The 20495-nt window shown below is 46.2% G+C and overlaps 1 protein-coding gene across 49 annotated transcripts in view; it reads left to right on the top strand.

The window, feature by feature from the left end:
• PPP6R2 (protein phosphatase 6 regulatory subunit 2) overlaps positions 1 to 20495 on the top strand; it is a 106889-nt gene that overhangs the window by 29371 nt on the left and 57023 nt on the right. For 16 of the 49 annotated variants that reach the window (XM_055254155.2, XM_063622423.1, XM_055254160.2 and 13 more), the window contains exon 2: positions 3832 to 3962. The exons of 1 other annotated variant lie outside the window; for it this stretch is intronic. The gene's annotated coding sequence lies outside the window, so the exon portion shown is untranslated. Of the gene's footprint in view, positions 1 to 3831; positions 3963 to 9905; positions 10081 to 15579; positions 15708 to 20495 lie in introns of all 49 variants that reach the window. 32 more of the 49 variants (XM_063622430.1, XM_055254150.2, XM_063622444.1 and 29 more) reach the window with 3 other exon arrangements.

Below are 20495 nucleotides of genomic sequence, written 5' to 3'. Positions count from 1 at the left end.
AATATTGGAATAGAGAGTAATGCTACAAATAATGATTAGTAATATTCACATATAATCATATCTATATTTCTAGTATAACTATTCTTACTCTATATATTTTATTTATTATACTGGAACAGCTCGTGCCCTCAGTCTCTTGCCTTGGCACCTGGGTGGCTTGCCGCCCACAATATAAGGTCTCACTTTGTCACCCAGGCTGGAGTGCAGTGGTGTGATCATACCTCACCACAACCATGCACACCTAGGGCGAAGGGATCCTCCCACTTTAGTCCTGAGTAGCTGGGACTGCAGGCGTGCACCACCACACCTGGCTAATGCTGGTGCTGTTTAGGGACACACACCCATTCTTCCTCCAGCTCACACTGAGTAGAATTTGTTAAGAAGATGCATGCTACAAAATCATTGACTTAAGATTAGAATAAACAGGCCCAAGATCAACATTCTAAAAACATTTCTTGGCCGGGTGCGGTGGCTCACGCCTGTAATCCCAGCACTTTGGGAGGCCGAGGCGGGCGGATCAACTGAGGTTGGGAGTTCGTGATCAGCCTGACCAACATGGAGAAACCCTGTCTCTACTAAAAACACAAAATTAGCTGGGTATGGTGGTGCGTGCCTGTGATCCCAGCTACTCGGGAGGCTGAGGCAGGAGAATTGCTTGAACCCAGGAGGCAGAGGTTGTGGTGAGCCGAGATCACGCCATTGTACTCCAGCCTGGGCAACAAGAGTGAAACTCTTATCTCAAAAAAAAACAAAAAAACAAAAAACACATTTCTTTATTTTGAAAACTGTGTATAAAGTTTTAGAAAAGTGGGCTGAAAAGCCTATTTTGAGGTATTTAGCTTAATAATTTTAATCATGAAATGTTAGGTATAAAAAGTATTACCTTTTTTAGAAGGTGGTAACACTGACTTATCCCTGGGCTACTGGCACCACTTTGAGTATCTTTTTTGTTTGATTTTTATTTTTTATTTTTTTAGAGATGGGGTCTCACTCTGTTACCCAAGCTGCAGTACAGTAATGTGATCGTGGCTCACTGCAGCCTTTTATTTTATTTTTTGAGACAGAGTCTCACTCTGTTGCCCAGGCTGGAGTGGCTCACTGCAGCCTCTGCCTCCAGGGTTCAAGCAGTTCTCTTGCCTCAGCCTCCTGAGTATCTGGGATTACAGGCTCACGCCCGGCTAAGTTTTTGTGTTTTTAGTAGAGGCAGGGTTTCACCATGTTGGCCAGGCTGGTCTCGAACTCCTGGCCTCAAATGATCACCCACCTCGGCCTCCCAAAGTGCTGGGATTACAGGTGTGAGCCACCATGCCTAACCTTTCACTGAAGCCTTGAACTCCTGTGCTCAAGCAGTCCTCCCACTTAGCCTCCCAAGTAGCTGGGACCGCAGGTGAGTGCCACTACACCCAGCTAACTAAAATTTTTTTTTTTTAGTAGAGGCAAGGTCTCACTGTGTTGCCCAGGCTGGTCTTAAACTCCAGCACTTAAGTCATCCCCTTGCCTTGGCTTCCCAAAATGCTGGGATTACAGATGTGAGCCACCACGTCTCGCCTTTTGTTTGATTTGTATATAAAATGTAAAAATATGCAAAAGTAGAGAAAACATAATTAACATCTATGTACTCATCACCCAGCTTCAACAGTGATCGACACTTTTTATTTTGAAAGATCTGATTTTATTTTCTGAATCAAAAGTAAGTGTATTCGGCCGGGCGCGGTGGCTCACGCTTGTAATCCCAGCACTTTGGGAGGCCGAGGCGGGCGGATCACGAGGTCAGGAGATCGAGACCACGATGAAACCCCGTCTCTACTAAAAACACAAAAAATTAGCCGGGCGTGGTGGCGGGCGCCTGTAGTCCCAGCTACTCGGAGAGGCTGAGGCAGGAGAATGGCGTGAACCCGGGAGGCGGAGCTTGCAGTGAGCCGAGATTGCGCCACTGCACTCCAGCCTGGGCGACAGAGCTAGATTCCGTTTCAAAAAATAAAATAAATAAATAAATAAATAAAAGTAAGTGTATTCATGTTAAATTTAGAATGTTTTAGCTTTCCATTGATCTGTCAAGATGCTTTCTGGATAGTAACAGTGCACAGAACTATGCGCCACATCTTGTTTGTTTTTGAGACGGAGTCTTGCACTGTTGCCAGGGCTGGAGTGCAATGGTGCGATCTCAGCTCACTGCAACCTCTGCCTCCCAGGTTGAAGCAATTCTCCTGCCTCAGCCTCCTGAGGAGATGGGATTACAGGCGCCTGCCACCACACCCAGCTAATTTGTATTTTTAGTAGAGGTGGGGTTTCACTATGTTGGCCAGGCTGGTCTCGAATGCCTGACCTCATGATCCACCTGCCTTGGCCTCCCAAAGTGCTGGGATTACAGGCATGAGCCACCACGCCTGGCCATGCTATGTTTTAAAGAAAAAAGTTTAAATGTAGGACCTATTTCTTTTTTTCTTTTTTTTTTTTCGAGACGGAGTCTCACTCTGTTGCCCAGGCTGGAGTGCAGTGGCGCGATCTTGGCTCACTGCAACCTCCGCCTCCCAGGTTCAAGTGATTCTCCTGCCTCAGCCTCCCGAGTAGCTGGGATTACAGGCACCTGCCATTGCACCTAGCTAGTTTTTGTATTTTTAGTAGAGACAGGGTTTCACCGTGTTGGCCAAGCTGATCTTGAACTCCTGACCTCATGATCCACCCACCTCGGCCTCCCAAAGTGTTGGGATTATAGGCGTGAGCCACTGCCCCCGGCCACAAATGTAGGACCTACTTCTAAGAAACCCTTTTTAGAGGTCAGGGTATTGGCAATCCTAATTTTAAAATATTTTTAATCATTATTGGAAATTTAAATGACAGTGGGTTCAAGAGCTAAAAATCAATCAGACCTTTTTTAAAACAAATATTATTTTCTGAAGGACTTCATACCTGACACTGCCAATTAAACATAATACTCCACCCATCCCACAAATTATTAAATACATTATTTCACCTGGGACTAGGATAATTATAAAATGGAATTTTAAAGTTGTAATATAGCCAGGCACAGTGGTTTGTGCTTGTTAATTCCTGCTACTCAGCAGGCTGTGGCAGGAGAATCACTTGAGGGCTGTAATGTGCTATGTGAACTGGGTGTCCGCACTAAGTTCGGCATCAGTATGGTGACTTCCCAGAAAAGGAAGACCACCAGGTTGCCTAAGGAGGCGTGAACCAGCTCAGGTTGGAAATGGAGCACATCAGAAACTCCCATGCTGGTTAGTAGTGGGACTGGAGCTGTGAATAGCTACTGCTCTCCACCCTGGGCCAACATAGTGAGACCCCATCTCTTAAAAAAAAAAAAGAAAAAACTATCTTAATGTATCATTTTAACTGTCATGTTTGCTAGTTGAATTATGAAATCAAAGACAAATTTTATATTTAAAGGACAGATGATAAATGCTCTTCCATTGCTTTATTTTTAAAATTTTGTAATTACTGTTTTTTTTTGAGATGGGGTCAGTCTCTGGTCACCCAGGCTGGAGTGCGGTGGCATGATCTCAGCTCACTGCAACCTCTGCCTCCCAGGCTCAAGTGATCCTGCCTCAGCCTCCCGAGTAGCTGGGACTACAGGCATGCGCCACCACACCCGGCTAATTTTTGTATTTTTTGGTAGAAATGAGGTTTTTCCATGTCACCCAAGCTAGTCTTGAACTCTTGGACTCAAGTGATCTGCCGCCTTGGCCTCCCATAGTGTTGGGATTACAGGTGTGAGCCACTGCGCCCTGTCTCCTTTTCCTGTTGTCTGCCATTTTGATAAGTTAACTTTACCAAGGAAGAACTTAAAATAAGATTTTTCCTCTTACTTTTCAGGTAAAGAGATTATAAATCTTCCACTGAATGAAAAAAATTTTCTTAAAGCTGCATATATTCCAAGAAAAAAACCACAAATGTTTTTCTATTTTGACTGAATACATGATTTAAACAAGAGATTTCCACAGAAGGTAAGATGAGTTTCTTTTTCAATTTGATTCTGTTTTATTGTGTAATTTATACAAAAGTTATGTATAGGTGGAAGTTCAAAGATGGTTCACAGCAAAAAACGTAGTTTAGAAGATATGCTGGCTGGGTGCGGTGGCTCACGCCTGTAATCTCAGCACTTTGGGAGGCCGAGACGGGTGGATCACGAGGTCAGGAGATCGAGACCATCCTGGCTAACACGGTGAAACCTCGCCTCTACTAAAAATACAAAAAAATTAGCCGGGCATGTTGGCGGGCGCCTGTAGTCCCAGCTACTCGGGAGGCTGAGGCAGGAGAATGGCGTGAACCCAGGAGGCGGAGCTTGCAGTGAGCCGAGATCGCGCCACTGCACTCCAGCCTGGGTGACAGAGCGAGACTCCGTCTCAAAAAAAAAAAGAAGATATGCTGGCTGGGTGCGGTGGCTCACGCCTGTAATCTCAGCACTTTCGGAGGCCGAGACGGGTGGATCATGAGTCAGGAGTTTGAGACCAGCCTGACCAACATGGTGAAACCTGTCTCTACTAAAAATACAAAAATTAGCTGGGCGTGGTGGTGTGTACCTGTAATCCCAGCTACTCAGGAGGCTGAGGCAGGAGAATCGCTTGAACCCGGGAGGTGGAGGTTGCAGTGAGCTGAGATAGTGTCATTGTACTCCAGCCTGGGTGACAGAGCAAGACTCTTCCAAAAAAAAAAAAGATGTGCTCATGGTCTATTGTCTTTTGGTGGTTTTTGATCCTCCTGTGTCTGGTTTTGAGATGCTCTGCGTGTTTTTGAGCAAGTTACTTGGTCTTTCCAAGCCCAAGTTTAATTCTTTTTTTTTTTCTTTTTTTTTTTTTTTTTTTTTTTTTTTTTTTTTTTTGAGACGGAGTCTTGCCCCGTTGCCCAGGCTAGAGTGCAGTGGTGTGATCTCGGCTCACTGCAACCTCCGCCTCCCAGGATCAAGTGATTCTTCTTCCTCAGCCTCCCAAGTAGCTGGGACTACAGGCGTGTACCACCACACCTGGCTAATTTTTGTGTTCGTAGTAGAGACGGGGTTTCGCCATATTGGCCAGGGTGGTCTCGAACTCCTGACCTTGTGATCCGCCCGCCTCGGCCTCCCAAAGTGCTGGGATTACAGGCGTGAGCCGCCGCGCCTGGCCCAAAGTTTAATTCTGACAAAATGGGAACAGTTTTGCACATATGTAATGAGGTATATGTTCCGTCTCACTTGTGGGGAACATGTGAGATACAGCATATACACTGTCACAGTTGCCATTCAAATCACACAGTTATGTAGAAAATGAAAAGGGGAGGGAAGGACCTCTGCTTCCAGCAATATTAGATATTCTTACGAGGCTCTTCCATTGCAGTTCAGTTAGATGCTGGATAAATTAGAATAAATATAATTTCTTTTTTTTTTTTTTTTTTGAGACAGAGTCTTGCTCAGTCGCCCAGGCTGGAGCGCAGTGGCATGATCTTGGCTCACTGCAAGCTCCACCTCCTGGGTTCACACCATTCTCCTGCCTCAGCCTCCCGAGTAGCTGGAACTACAGGCGGCCGCCAGCACGCCCGGCTAATTTTTTTTGTATTTTTAGTAGAGACGGCATTTCACCATGTTAGCCAGGATGGTCTCGATCTCCTGACCTCGTGATCCACCCACCTCGGCCTCCCAAAGTGCTGGGATTATCAGGTGTGAGCCACCGCGCCTGGCCTAATTTCTTTTTTTTTTTTTTTTTTTTGAGACAAGGTCTCACTTTGTCACCCAGGCTGGAGTGCAGTGGTGTGATCATAGCTCACCACAACCATGTACACCTAGGCTGAAAGGATCCTCCCACTTAAGCCTCCCGAGTAGCTGGGACTATAGGAATGCACCACCACGGCTAATTTATTTATTTATATATTTTTATATTTATTTTTTTGTGAGACGGAGTCTCGCTCTGTTGCCCAGGCTGGAGTGCAATGGCACGACCTTGACTCACTGCAACCTCTGCCTCCTGGGTTCAAGCGAATTTCCTGCGTCAGCCTCCCGAATAGCTGGGATTATAGGCACCAGCCACCATGCCCGGCTAATTTTTGTGTTTTTAGTAGTGACGGGGTTTCACCACGTTGGTCAGGCTGGTCTTGAATTCCTGACCTCAAGCAATTCGCCCGCCTCAGCCTCCCAAAGTGCTGGGATTTGAGCCACCGCACCCCGCCCACCGTGGCTAATTTAAAAACAATTTTTTTAGAGATGGGGTCTCAGTGTGTTGTCCAGACTGGTCTTGAACTCCTGGGCCGACGTGATCCTCCTGCCTTGGCCTCCCAAAGTGATGGGATTATAGGTGTGAGTTACCATGCTTGGCCAAATAGAATTTCTGTGAGCACATTGATGCGTTAAAAATTAACATGACCTGGCTGGGCGGATGGATGGCTTGAGTCTGAAAGGTGGAGGTTGCAGCGAGACAAGATCGTGTCACTGCCCTCCGGCCTGGGTGACAGAGCCAGACCCTGTCTCAAAAAAAAAAAAAAAAAAAACACCAAAATTCAATATATGGATTAAACAGATTAAACACAGATGAAGATGGAATTGGTAAAGTGAAACATAGTGAAAGACATTGTCCAAAGTGCAGCCCTGAGAGATCAGTGATGGTAGTAAATATGTAGCTGGAATTGTAGAATGAAAAAATCGGGAATATTGAAGAGAGGTATTATTCAAAGTATTAATAGCTTTGAACTTTCAGAAACTAATAAAAGACCTAAATCCACAGGTTTAGGAATCACAATATGTCCCAATCTATATTTTCAGAAAATCAAACCCAGCCAGGCGCGGTAGCTCATGCCTATAATCCCAGCACTTTGGGAGGCCAAGGTGGGCGGATCACAAGGTCAGGAGATTGAGACCATCCTTGCTAACACGGTGAAACCCCGTCTCTACTAAAAATACAAAAATTAGCCGGGCGTGGTGGTGCACACCTGTATTCCCAGCTACTCAGGAGGCCGAGGCAGGAGAATTGCTTGAACGTGGGAGATGGATGTTGCAGTGAGCCAAGATCATGCTACTGCGCTCCAGCCTGGGCGAGAGCGAGACTCTGTCTCAAAAAAAAAAAAAAAAGAAAAAAACAAACCCACACCCATACACTGAAATCGTATAGCACCAAAGACAAAAAGAAGGTATTAAGGTAAAGTTAAAAGATAGATTACCTAAAATGGAGCATTAGCTAGGTTGACAACAGATGTCTCAGCAGCATGAATGGAAGCCAGTAGAGAGTAAAATAATTCCTCAAAGCGACGAGAGCATGTATGTTTCATCATAGAATCGTGTTATCAAATAAATTTTGCAAGAAAAATGGCAAGGTTTTATGTTTCTGAGAATGTTAGACTAGGTTAGACTACCTTCTACTCCCCCACTCCCCACCCCAGAAAAACAGCCACAATTGTTAGATGAAAAAACATAAATAAAAGAACTGACAAAAAAGTAGGGGACTTTTTTATCAAAATCTAACTGAAAATAACGCAGAAAGGTAATTTAAACACCATGGAATGGAGTCTGCTTTTGTCCTGAGGGCATTTGCTGATGTGGACAAAGTGGGGCTTTGATTTTGGAGGATTTGTGAAAAGAACAGTAGTTAAGCTCATTCCTCTCAAGGTAAATAGCCTAAAGGAGACCCTCCCTGCACTGATGGAACTCTGAAGGGCTGTATCCTCAAGGTGTGAGGGCAGACTAGAGGCACATGTGCCTCACACCATTCCTTGCCCCCACCTGGTTGTCTTTTCACTAAATGTAGCACAAAAAGATGAAAAGGGAAAAAAACCTGTTTCTGAGAATTGTGGCTCTATATTGGCCTTTGTGAGGATTTTTAGCCCAGGTTACATTGCCTGGTAGTTCAGGGAAATTGGGCATGAATTTAATTCAAGGTGTTTCTAGCTTGTCATCTGACAGGAACAAAGATAAAACCTCTCTGGAAGAAGTTACCTTCATCCTAAGATACAAAGAATCCCTGCAGATTTTTTTTTTTGAGATGGAGTCTTGCTTTGTATCCCAGGCAGTAGCACAATCTCGGTTCACTGCAACCTCTGCCTCCCAGGTTGAAGTGATTCTCCTACCTCAGCCTCACAAGTAGCTGGGACTATAGGTGTGTGTCCGGCTAATTTTTGTATTTTTAGTAAGGACGGGGTTTCACTGTGTTGGCCAGGCTGGTCTTGAAGTCCTGACCTCAGGTGATCCGCCTGCAGATATTTTTTAAGGACAATGATTAATAGTACACAGACAAAAATGACTAAGCACACAAGAAAATAAGCCACCCTGAGTTAAAACCAGTACAGTTTAGGTGTGGTGGCTCATGCCTGTAATCCCAGCATACTGGGAGGATGGCTTGAGTCCATGAGTTTGAGGCTGCTGTGAGCTATGATTGCACGGCTGCACTCCAGCCTGGGTGACAAAGTGAAACCTTGTCTCAAGAAAAACCCCCAGAAAACGAAAACAGGAAAACCAGTAGAAACACTTCCTCAAAGACTTCAGGTATTGGAATTGTTAGAAACAGACTATAAAAAAAGTGTGCTTTTTGTGTGTGTGTGAGAAGGTCTCACTCTGTTGCCTAGGCTGGAGTTGGAGTGCAGTGGCGTGATCTTGGCTTACTGCAGCTTCCACCTTCTGGGCTCAAGTGATCCTTCTGTCTCAGCCTTCTGAGTGGCTGGGACTACGGCACACACCACCACACCTGGCTAATTCTTTGTATTTTTTGTAAAAACAGGTTTTTGCCATGTTGCCCAGGCTGGTCGTGAATTCCTGGCTTTAAGCGATCTGCCCACCTCGGCCTCCTAAAGTGCTGGAATTACAGGCGTGATCCAGCATGCTGGCTGAGTGTGCTTCTTATTTTTAAAGAAATAAATATTTGGCTGGGTGCAGTGGCTCATGCCTGTAATCCCAGCACTTTGGGAGGCCAAGGTGGGCGGATCACGAGGTCAGGAGATCGAGACCATCCTGGCTAACACGGTGAAACCCTGTTTCCACTAAAAATACAAAAAATTAGCTGGGCGTGGTGGCGGGCGCCTGTAATCCCAGGTACTCAAGAGGCTGAGGCAGGAGAATGGCGTGAACCCGGGAGGCGGAGCTTACGGTGAGCCAAGATCGTGCCACTGCACTCTAGCCTGGGCGAAAGAGCGAGACTCCGTCTCAAAAAAATAAAAAATAAAAAGAAATAAATATTTAACAACATAAAAATATTTGAAAAAGGACCATATAGAACTTCTAGAAATAAAGAATAAAATAACCAATATCACGAATTCAGGCCAGGTGAGGTGGCTCATGCTTGTAATCCCAGTACTTTGGGAGGTAGAGGTAGGGAGATCACTTGAGCCCAGAAGTTCAAGACCAGCCTGGGCAACATGGTGAAAACCTGTCTCTACAAAGAATTTTTAAAATTAGCCAGGTGTGGTGGTGCACATCTGTAGTCCCAGCTACTTGGGAGGCTGAGGTGGGAGGATCACTCGAGCCCTGGAGGTCAAGCCATTATTGCACAAGTGCACTCCGGCCTGGGTGACAGAACAAGACCCTCTCTCAATAATAATAATAATTCAGTGTGTACAGGTTTAATAATATATACAGTGAAGTGAAAATCAGTGAACCAGAAAACAGGTCAGAAGGAATTACCCAGAATGAAGCACAGAGAAAATGATGGGAAAGATAGACTAGAACATGGGACATCGAGGGCAAATGTCTAATGGGTGTTTACTTAATGTTCTGTAAAGAGAAAAGAGAGAATGAGGCAGATTTATTATTAGGAAAGATAAAGACTAAAATTTCTTAGAATTGGTGAAAGAAGTCTACAGGTTTAGGCCAGCCATGGTGGCTCACGCCTGTAATCCCAGCACTTTGGGAGGCTGAGGTGGGAGGATCACAAGGTCAAGAGTTCGAGACCAGCCTGGCCAGCATGGTGAAACCCTGTCTCTACTGAAAACACAAAAATTAGCTCAGCGTGGTGGTGCACACCTGTAATCCCAGCTACTTGCGAAGCTGAAGTAGGAGAATCGCTTGACCCCAGAAGACAGAGGTTGCAGTGAGCTGAGCTTGAGCACTCCAGCCTGGGCGACAGAGCAAGACTCCATCTCAAAAGAAGTCTACAGATTTGAGAAGACAAATGAATGGTAAGCAGGATAAATAAAAATAAAATTTATAGCTAGCCAAAGGAGAGTAAAACTACAGAGCAACAAAGAGGGATCTTAAACGAAAAAGACAGATCAACTTTGTCTGAGAAGCAGTAAGAATGATGGCTGACTTAAGTGCCACAGTGGAAACCAGAAGCCAGTGGAGTAATATTTTCATTGTGCTGAAAGTAAAACAATTCCTGACTTCTAACTTGATATCAGGAAAAATTATATTTCAAAAAAATTATCTGCTGTAGGCCAGGTGCGGTGGGTCACGCCTGTAATCCCAGCCCTTTGGGAGGCTGAGGTGGGTGGATCACCTGAGGTCAGGAGTTCGAGAGCAGCCTGACCAACATGGAGAAACCCCATCTCTACTAAAAATACAAAATTAGCCAGACGTGGTGGCACATGCCTGTAATCCCAGCTACTTGGGAGGCTGAGGCAGAACTGCTTGAACCTGGGAGGTGGAGGTTGTGAGATGAGATGGCGCCATTGCACTCCAGCCTGGGCAACAAGAGCAAAACTCTGTCTCAAAAAAAAAAAAAAAAAAATTATCTACTGTAGTTGAATGTTTGTGTCCCTCCAGAATTCATATTAAAACTTAATCCCCAATGCAACAGTTTTAAGAGGTGGGGCTTACCAGCCTGAGCAACATGGTGAAACCCCATCTCTACAAAAAAAGAAAAAACTAGCTGGGCATGGTGGGGTGTGCCTGTAGACCCACCTACGTGGGTGGCTGAGGCAAGAGGATCACTTGAGCCCAGGAGACTGCAGTGAGCCATGATTGCACTGCTGCACTCCTGCCTGAGCAAGAGTTAAACCCTGTCCCAATTAAAAAAAAAAAAAAAAAAAGTGAGGCCTAGAATATGATGAGGTGATGAGGGCTCCACTCTCATGAATGGGATTAGTACCTTGTAGAAGGGCTTGAGGGAGTCTGTTAGTCCCTTTTGCCATGTGAGGACACAGTGGAGGCACCATCTATGAAAATCAGGTCCTCAGCACACACTGAATCTGCTGCTGCCTTGGTTTTGGATTTCCCATCCCCCAGAGCTGTGAGAAATAATTTTCTGTTGTTTATTTATTTATTTATTTATTTTTATTTTTTTTTTTTTTGAGACAGAGTCTTGCTCTGTCGCCCAGGCTGGAGTGCAGTGGCGCGATCTCGGCTCACTGCAAGCTCTGCCTCCCAGGTTCATGCCATTCTCCTGCCTCAGCCTCTCCGAGTAGCTGGGACTACAGGCGCCCGCCACCACGCCCGGCTAATTTTTTGTATTTTTAGTAGAGACGGGGTTTCACCATGGTCTCGATCTCCTGACCTCGTGATCCGTCCGCCTCGGCCTCCCAAAGTGCTGGGATTACAAGCGTGAGCCACCGCGCCTGGCCAATAATTTTCTGTTGTTTATAAATTACCCAGTCTAAGATATTTTGTTATAGCAGCAGAAACAGGCTAAGACACAGTCCTTTACTAAATATAATTCTCAAGAATAGGGGCCAGGTGCAGGGACTCATGCCTGTAATCCCAGCACTTTGGGAGGCAAAGAAGGGTGGATTGCTTGAGTCCAGAAGCTTGAGACCAGCCTGGGTGATGTGGTGAAACCCTGTCTCTACAAAAAAATACAAAAATTAGCCGGGAGCGGTGGTGCATGCCTGTAGTTCCAGCTACTTGGGAGGCTGAGGTGGGAGTATCACTTGAGCCTGGAGGTAGAGGCTGTAGTAAGTTAAGATCACACCACTGCACTCTAGCCTGGGTGACAGAGTGGGACCCCATCTCAAAGTAAAATAAAAAATAGAATGGACTTTAGGCAGAAAACAGTGATCCTAAATGGAAGAACTGAGATTCAAAAAAGAATGCAAAGCACATATGTGAGCAAATTCAAATTAACATTGGCTGGGTGCAGTGGCTCCTGCCTGTAATTCCAGCACTTTGGGAGGGTCACTTGAGCCCAGGAGTTTGAGACCAGCCTGGGCCACATAGGGAGACATTGTCTCTACAAATAATAAAACACACTAGCCGGGCACGGTGGCACATTCCTGTGGTCCCAGATACTTAGGAGGCTGAGATGGGAGGATCACGTGAGCCTTAGAAGTTGACATTGCCGTGATCACACCACTGTACTCCAGCCTGGGTGGCAGACCGAAACCCTGTCCCCTCCAAAAAACCCCACTAATTGTTTAGTAATATAATAATATCTATGGGGTAAAATCAAGGTAGAATTGCATAATACATGAAAATAGTAACAAGTCATGAAGGAGAGTAAATGAAGTTAAAACATTCCAGTCTTTGTAGTAGCTATGTCTTAGTCCATTTGTGTTGCTATAAAGGAGTACCAGACGGTGAGTAATTTATAAGGAAAAGAGATTTGACACAGTTCTGGTTCTGGTAAGAGTTTCAGGCTGCTTCCGCTCATGGCAAAAGTTCAAGGGGAGCCAAAGGGAAGCTAGCTTGTAGACACCCCGTGGTGATAGAGAGGAAGAGAGAGAAACAGAAGGTGCCAGGCTTTTTCTTTTGTGTTTTTTAATAGAGACAGGGTTTCACTGTGTTAGCCAGGATGGTCTCAATCTCCTGACCTTGTCATCCACCCGCCTCAGCCTCCCAAAGTGCTGGGATTACAGGCGTGAGCCACCACGCCTGATGTTTTTTTTTTTTTGAGATGGAATCTCTCTGCCACCCAGGTAGGAGTGCAGTGGTGCAATCTCGGCTCACTGCAACCTCTGCCTCCCGGATTCAGGTGATTCTCCTGCCTCAGCCTCCCAAGTAGCTGAGATTACAGGCGCCCGCCACCACACGCAGCTGATTTTTGTATTTTTAGTAGAGACAGGGTTTCACTATGTTGGCCGGGCTGGTCTTGAACTCCTGACCTCGTGACCCACCCACTTCGGCCTCCCAAAGTGCTGGGATTACAGGCGTGAGCCACTGTGCCCGGGTGCCAGGCTTTTTCAACAACCAGTTCTCTTGGGAACCAAGAGTGAGAACTGACCGGGTGCGGTGGTTCACGCCTGTAATCCCAGCACTCTGGGAGGCCGAGGCGGGTGGATCACCTGAGGTCAGGAGTTCGAGACCAGCCTGGCCAACATAAGGAAACCCCATCTCTACTAAAAATATAAAAATTAGCTGGGCAAGGCAGGAGAATCACTTGAACCTGGGAGGTGGATGTTGCAGTGAGCCAAGATCACTCCATTGCATTCTAGCCTGGGTGACAGGAACGAAACTCTGTCTCAAAAAAAAAAAAAAAAAAAAAGAAAATGAGAACTCAGTTACTCCCTCAAGAATGGCACCAAACCATTCACGAGGGATCTGCCCCGACAACCTGAACACATCCTACCAGGCCCCACCTCAGCGTGGGGCACCACACAGGTCCCACCTCAGCATGGGGCACCACACGGGCCTCACCTCAGCATTGGGGCACCACACGGGCCCTGTCTCAGCACCACACAGGCCCCACCTCAGCATTGGGGCATCACACAGGCCCCATCTCAGCATCACACAGGCCTCATCTCAGCATCACACAGGCCTCACCTCACCATTGGGCATCACACAGGCCCCACCTCAACATGGGGTATCACAGTTTAACATGAGACTTGGTGGGGCCAAAGAAACCATATCCAAATCACGGCAAACTAGGATAGGGATTAAATGTAGATTTTAATAAGTGCAGTTCACAAGTTCTAAGGAATTATTGTAGGAATAGAAACTGTGGCCAGGCGCGGTGGCTCACGCCTGTAATCCCAGCACTTTGGGAGGCCGAGGCGGGCGGATCATGAGGTCAGGAGATCGAGACCACGGTGAAACCCCGTCTCTACTAAAAATACAAAAAATTAGCCGGGAGTGGTGGCGGGCGCCTGTAGTCCCAGCTACTCAAGAGGCTGAGACAGGAGAATGGCGTGAACCCGGGAGGCGGAGCTTGCAGTGAGCCGAGATCACACCACTGCACTCCAGCGTGGGTGACAGAGCGAGACTCCGTCTCAAAAAAATAAAGAAATAGAAACTGTACAATTTCCAAATGAATGAAGAGAAAGTGACCTTCCTTTATTCTTGTAAGGAAAAGCTGCAACAATTTTTTTAGCAACCATTAACTAAATGATAATATATATTGAAAACCTGTGAAAATGGAAAGAAGACAGGGCACATGCTTTTACTGCTTGAGAATAGTGACAGAAGTCTTAGTGAGCCCAATAAATCAGAAAAAGGATAAAAAGATAAAATAATCCAAAAGGAAGAAACAAACTATTATTCATTGGTGATACTATTATATATGTAGAAAATCCAAAATGATCCAAAGCTGTAATACAGTCAGTTCTTTACCCAAACAGCTTTAAAGGCAATAATCGATTATTTTAGCAATTGTCTGGATAAAAAAGTCAAATAGGGCATGGTGGCTCACGCCTGTAATCCCAGCACTTTGGGAGGCTGAGGCGGGTGGATCACGAGGTCAGGAGTTCAAGACCAGCCTGACTAACATGGTGAAACCGCGTCTCTACTAAAAATACAAAAACTAGGCCAGGCACAGTGGCTCACACCTGTAATCCCAGGCCTGGGCTAGGCGAAAGGGTGAAACTCCATCTCAAAAAAAAAATAAATAAATAAAAATTCAAACAAAAATAAATTACAGTGTACCACCAACAAACACACTGAAGTTAAAAAGTAGAATTATAAATAAAAAATACCTAGGAATAAATCAAATAAAAGATGTGTAAAACCTTTATGGAGAGCACTATACAATTTTAGAAGAAATTGAAGACTTGAATAAATGGGCAGATGTACCCTGGTTTTGGATCGGAAAACTTACTGTTATAAATATACCAGTTCTCAAACTGATCTAGAAATTGAGTGCAATCCCAATAAAAAACCTGAGATTGTCAGCAGAGGGTGTGAGAAGAGGGTGAAATTTAAAGCAAATTTTTTTTTTTTTTTTTTTTTTTTTTTTTTTTTTTTTTTTGAGATAGGATCTCACTCTGTCACCCAGGCTGGAGTGCAATGGCACAATCTCAGCTCACTGCAACCTCTGCCTCCCAGACTCAAGCAATTCTCCTGCCTCAGTCTCCCGAGTAGCTGGGATTACAGGGGTGTGCTACCACGCCTGGCTAATTTTTGTGTTTTTAGTAGAAATGGGGTTTTACCATATTGGCCAGGTTGGTCTCAAACTCCTGACCTCATGTGATCTGTCTGCCTTGGCCTCCCAAAGTGCTGGGATTACAGGCATAAGCCAACGCACCCGGCCTGATTTTGAAATTATATGAAAACGAAGGGGTCCATGAATACTCAAGAAGTGATTGAAGAATTCTAATTCATTCCATGTGTCAAAGATCTTGTTTTAAGACGCTGGTGTTTTTATATTGGTAGGGTGCCCATCAGCCCTGGTGTGCCCAAGTGTCCTGGTTTTTCCTGTGGTCCTGGTCTCATTAAGAAAGTGTTTTCATCTTGAGTCCTTTTGGAAGTCTTGTTTTACTGTTTGGGTAAAGAATTAACTGTATTTTTTAGTTTTTAATTTTTGTTTTTAGGGTTGCCCACGTTTTCCCAAATACAGAATTCTAAATGAGAGAATAGCATCTTACCAGAGAGATTGCTTCTCTTTTGGTAGGCGGTGGCCAAGAAGGAGCACCAGGTAGCATTAAGCCTTGGTCCCCAGGTATGTCTTGTTCCCTGTCTCTTTGCTTTCAATGGGTTCCTTGGGCCTTCTTGTTTATGATGGAGAATACATAGGAATTAGCCTCCTCAGCTTCCTTCTTTCTTGGTGTGCTTAAGACAAGCAGCCATATGGGGCTGTTATCTTTCTGCCACTGGGAAATGAGAGGGTGGGTGTTAAAAATTAACTTAAAAAGGAGAAGGATGAGGCTGGGCGCAGTGGCTCATGACTGTAATTGTAGCACTTTGGGAGGCTGAGGTGGGCGGATCACCTGAGGTCAGGAGTTCAAGACCAGCCTGACCAACACGGTGAAATCTTGTTTCTACTAAAATAGAAAAATTAGCCAGGCATGATGGTGGATGCCTGTAATCCAAGCTACTTGGGAGGCTGAGATGGGAGAATCGCTTCAAACCGGGAGATGGTGGTTGCAGTGAGCCGAGATCATGCCACTGCACTTCAGCCTGGGTGGCTGAGCGAGACTCCATCTCAAAAAAAAAAAGGATGAACACTTTTGAGCTCATGTGTGTTAGTGACATCACATCCCTTCTTTCATTCATTTAGTAAATTCAAGTATGATTTGTTGGGCACTTATAATATGCCAGGTGCATTACATAACTCCTGTAGCCTTTTGGAGAAAATATTATTTTATATGAAGCTCAGTGTCTTAATCTGTTTTCTGCTGTTTAGAATACCTGAAACTGGGTAATTTATAAAGAAAAGAAATTTTAGTGACTCACGCCTGTAATCCCAGCACTTTGGGAGGCTGAGGTGGGCGGATCACGAGGTCAGGAGACCGAAACCATCCTGGCTAACACTGTGAAACCCCATCTCTACTAAAAATACAAAAAATTAGCCAGGTGTTGTGGCGGGCACCTGTAGTCCCAGCTACTTAGGAGGCCGAGGCAGGAGAATCGCTTGAACTTGGGAGGTGGAGGTTGCAGTGAGCCAAGATCGCGCCATTGCACTCCAGTCTGGGTGACACAGCGAGACTCCGTCTCAAAAAAAAGAAAAGAAAAGAAATTTATTTCATATGGTTATGGAGGCTGAGAAGTCCAAGGTTGAGAGGCATATCTGGTGGGGACCTTCTTGCTGCTGGGGACACTGTGGTGGCCCAAGGTGGCGTGGGGCATCACATGGCAAGGGAGCTGAGTAATGTACTAGCTCAGGTCTTTCTTCCTTTTGTTTTGTTTTGTTTTGTTTTGTTTTAAGAGATGGGGTGTCACTCTTGCCTAAGCTGGAAGTGCAGGGGCACAATCATGGCTCACTGCAGCTTCAGCCTCCTGGGCTCAAGCGATCCTCCTACCTCAGCCTCCTGAGTAGCAGGGACTATAGAAGCACAGCACCACGCTCAGCTAATTTTGTTTTGTCTTGTTTTCCATAGAGACAGGGTCTTGCCATGTCTAGCAGGCTGGTCTCAAAGTCCTGGCCTCAAGTAAGCCTCCTGCCTTTAGCCTCCCATAGTTCTGGGATCACAGGCCTGAGCTGCCGTACCTGACCTCTTCTTATAAAGCCACCAGTTCCACTCCCATGATAACTCATTAATTCACGAATGGATTAATCCATTCTTGAGGGCAGAGCTCTCATGATCCAATTACCTCTTAAAGGCCCTACCTTTCAATACTGCCACATTGGGATTAAGTTTTGTTTTGTTTTGTTTTGGAGACAGAATCTCACGCTGTCACCCAGGCTGAAGTGCAATGGTGCGATCTAGACTCACTGCAGCCTCCGCCTCCCAGGTTCAAGCAATTCTTGTGCCTCAGCCTCCCGAGTAGCTGGGATTACAGACATGTACTACCATCACGTCCGGCTAATTTTTGTATTTTTAGTAGAGATGGAGTTTCACCATGTTGGCCAGGCTGGTCTCAAACTCCTGACCTCAGGTGATCCACCTGCCTTGGCCTCCCAAAATGCTGGGATTACAGGCGTGAGCCACCACACCCAGCCAGGGATTAAGTTTGTTTTTTTTTTTCCTTTTTTGAGATGAAGTCTCGCTCTTGTCCCCTAGGCTGGAGTGCAATGGTGCTATCTCGGCTCACTGCAACCTCTGCCTCCCAGGTTCAAGCGATTCTCCTGCCTCAGCCTCCCGAGTAGCTGGGATTACAGGCGCCTGCCACCATGCCTGGCTAATATTTTTATTTTTAGTAGAGACAGGATTTCACCATGTTGGCCAGGCTGGTCTTGAACTCCTGACCTCAGGTGATCCGCCTGCCTTGGCCTCCCAAAGTGCTGGGATTACAGGCATGAGCCACCACACCCAGCTTTTTTTTTTTTTTTTTTTTTTTTTGAGATGGAGTCTTGCTCTATCTCCCAGGCTGGAGTGCAGTGACTCAATCTAGGCTGACTGCAAGCTCCACCTCCCCGATTCATGCCATTCTCCTGCCTCAGCCTCCTGAGTAGATGGGACTACAGGCGCTCGCCACCACGCCAGGCTAATTTTTTGTATTTTTAGTAGAAACAGGGTTTCACCGTGTTAGCCAAGATGGTCTCGATCTCCTGACCTCAGGTGATCTGCCCGCCTCGGCCTCCCAAAGTGCTGGGATTACAGGCATGAGCCACTGCGCCCAGACAAGGTTTTTTTTTTTTTTTTGGATGGAGTCTTGCTCTGTCTCCCAGGCTGGAGTGCAATGGTGCAGTCTCTGCTCACTGCAACCTCTGCCTGCTGGGTTCAAGCGATTCTCCTGCCTCAGCCTCCCAAGTAGCTGGGATTACAGGTGCCCGCCACCACACCCAGCTAATTTTGTATTTTTAGTAGAGATGGGGTTTTGCCATGTTGGCCAGGCTGGTCTCAAACTCCTGACCTCAGGTGATCCACCTGCCTTGACCTCCCAAAGTGTTGGGATTACAGGCGTGAGCCACTACGCCCGGCCTTAAGTTTTAACATGAGTTTTAGAGTGGTTATATATTCAAGCCATAGACTCAGAGAAGTAAAGAACCTTGCTCAAATTGTAGTAAGGTACAAACCGAGCTTCTGCAGCAAGGAGGCCCCAAAGATCAGTGGCTTGAGCAAGGTGCAAGCACATTTCTTTCTCCTGTAACAGTCTGGTCTGCCAGGTGGCCCTCCTCAGCTTGTGACTTCCACTCGTGGATCTAGAAGGGTCTTTATGGTTTTTGGTTTCCCACCAGGCGGAAAAACCAGAACCAAGGAAGCTCACAACAGTAAGAGGTTGAGGTTCCAGTGTCACTTCTGCTCCCGACCAATTAACCAGAGTTTAGCCACATGATGATAGCTGGCTGTAAGGAAGGCTGGAAAAGTTAGGCTGAAGGAGGGTGGCCATGTACCCAGCTGACCTCTATTCTGTTGAAGAAAGGGAAACTGGAAACTGGGGACAAGTAGAATTTCTCCCACACCTGCCTGCAGTCACACAGGTGGAGGGTGTGGATCCAGGCCCTCTCTCCCTATCTGTTCTGCTCTTCCATGGTACCTTACTACTGTTTTTGGGAAGAAGCTGCCTTTGAGAACTTCATGTATGTATTAAATTAAAATCATTTATTTATTTATTTTTTTTTTTTTTTGAGACGGAGTCTCGCTCTGTCACCCAGGCTGGAGTGCAGTGGCGCGATCTCGGCTCACTGCAAGCTCCGCCTCCCGGGTTCACGCCATTCTCCTGCCTCAGCCTCTCCGAGTAGCTGGGACTACAGGCGCCCGCCACCACACCCGGCTAATTTTTTTGTATTTTTAGTAGAGACGGGGTTTCACCGTGGTCTTGATCTCCTGACCTCGTGATCCGCCCGCCTCGGCCTCCCAAAGTGCTGGGATTACAAGCGTGAGCCACCGCGCCCGGCCTAAAATCATTTATTTATTTTTGAGACAGAGTCTTGCTCTATCACCAAGGCTGGAGTGAAGGGGTACGATCATAGCTCACTGCAGCCTCAACCTCCTGGGCTCAAGCGATCCCCCTGCCTCAGACTGTCGAGTAGCTGAGACGATAGTCGCACACCACCATGCCCAGCTAATTTTTTTTTTTTTTTTTTTTTTTTTTTTGAGACAGAGTCTTGCTCTGTCGCCCAGGCTGGAGTTCAGTGGCGCAATCTCGGCTCACTGCAAGCTCCGCCTCCCGGGTTCACGCCATTCTCATGCCTCAGCCTCTCCGAGTAGCTGGGACTACAGGCGCCCGCCACCACGCCCGGCTAATTTTTTATATATTTTTTAGTAGAGACGGGGTTTCACCGTGGTCTCGATCTCCTGACCTCGTGATTCGCCCACCTCGGCCTCCCAAAGTGCTGGGATTACAAGCGTGAGCCACCGCACCCAGCCCCAGCTAATTTTTAAAACTTTTTTTGTAGAGCTGGGGTCTTGCTATGTTGCCCAGGCTTGTCTTGAACTCTGGGCTCAAGTGACCCTCGGCCTCAGCCTCGGCCTCCTGAATTGTTGGGATTACAAGCACGAGCCACGTGCCTCTTTTCACTTCTGATTTTGGACTTTTACTTAACTTGTTTGTCCCACTCCACCCTCTTTTTAAAGTTAGACTTTTTGTCCTGGTCTTTTTTCCCCGGTGGACTATGCTCAGGATCGACATAGTCTTGTTTGTTCCTTGGTTGTACAAATATTCATTGTGCTTCACGGGCTCACGTTGCCATTTTTTTCCGGGCCAAATGGAAATCAAGCATTCAGCCTATCCAGTGGTATGTTGGTAAATGTTTAACAACGGGCTTTCTGGGGAGGAAAAAACCTCCTGGTTTGTAACACTTGCTGATTTCCATGGCGTTAATACTCCCACCACGTTGGAGTTGAGCTGCCAGTGTGATGTCCTGAAGGTGGAAGAGGGAAGAGAGGTATGAGGGCACAGGTTG

This window comes from Symphalangus syndactylus, chromosome 18 (genome assembly GCF_028878055.3).
Source record: "Symphalangus syndactylus isolate Jambi chromosome 18, NHGRI_mSymSyn1-v2.1_pri, whole genome shotgun sequence".
Classification (NCBI taxonomy): domain Eukaryota; kingdom Metazoa; phylum Chordata; class Mammalia; order Primates; family Hylobatidae; genus Symphalangus; species Symphalangus syndactylus.
This window is presented reverse-complemented; position numbering and strand designations above follow the sequence as displayed.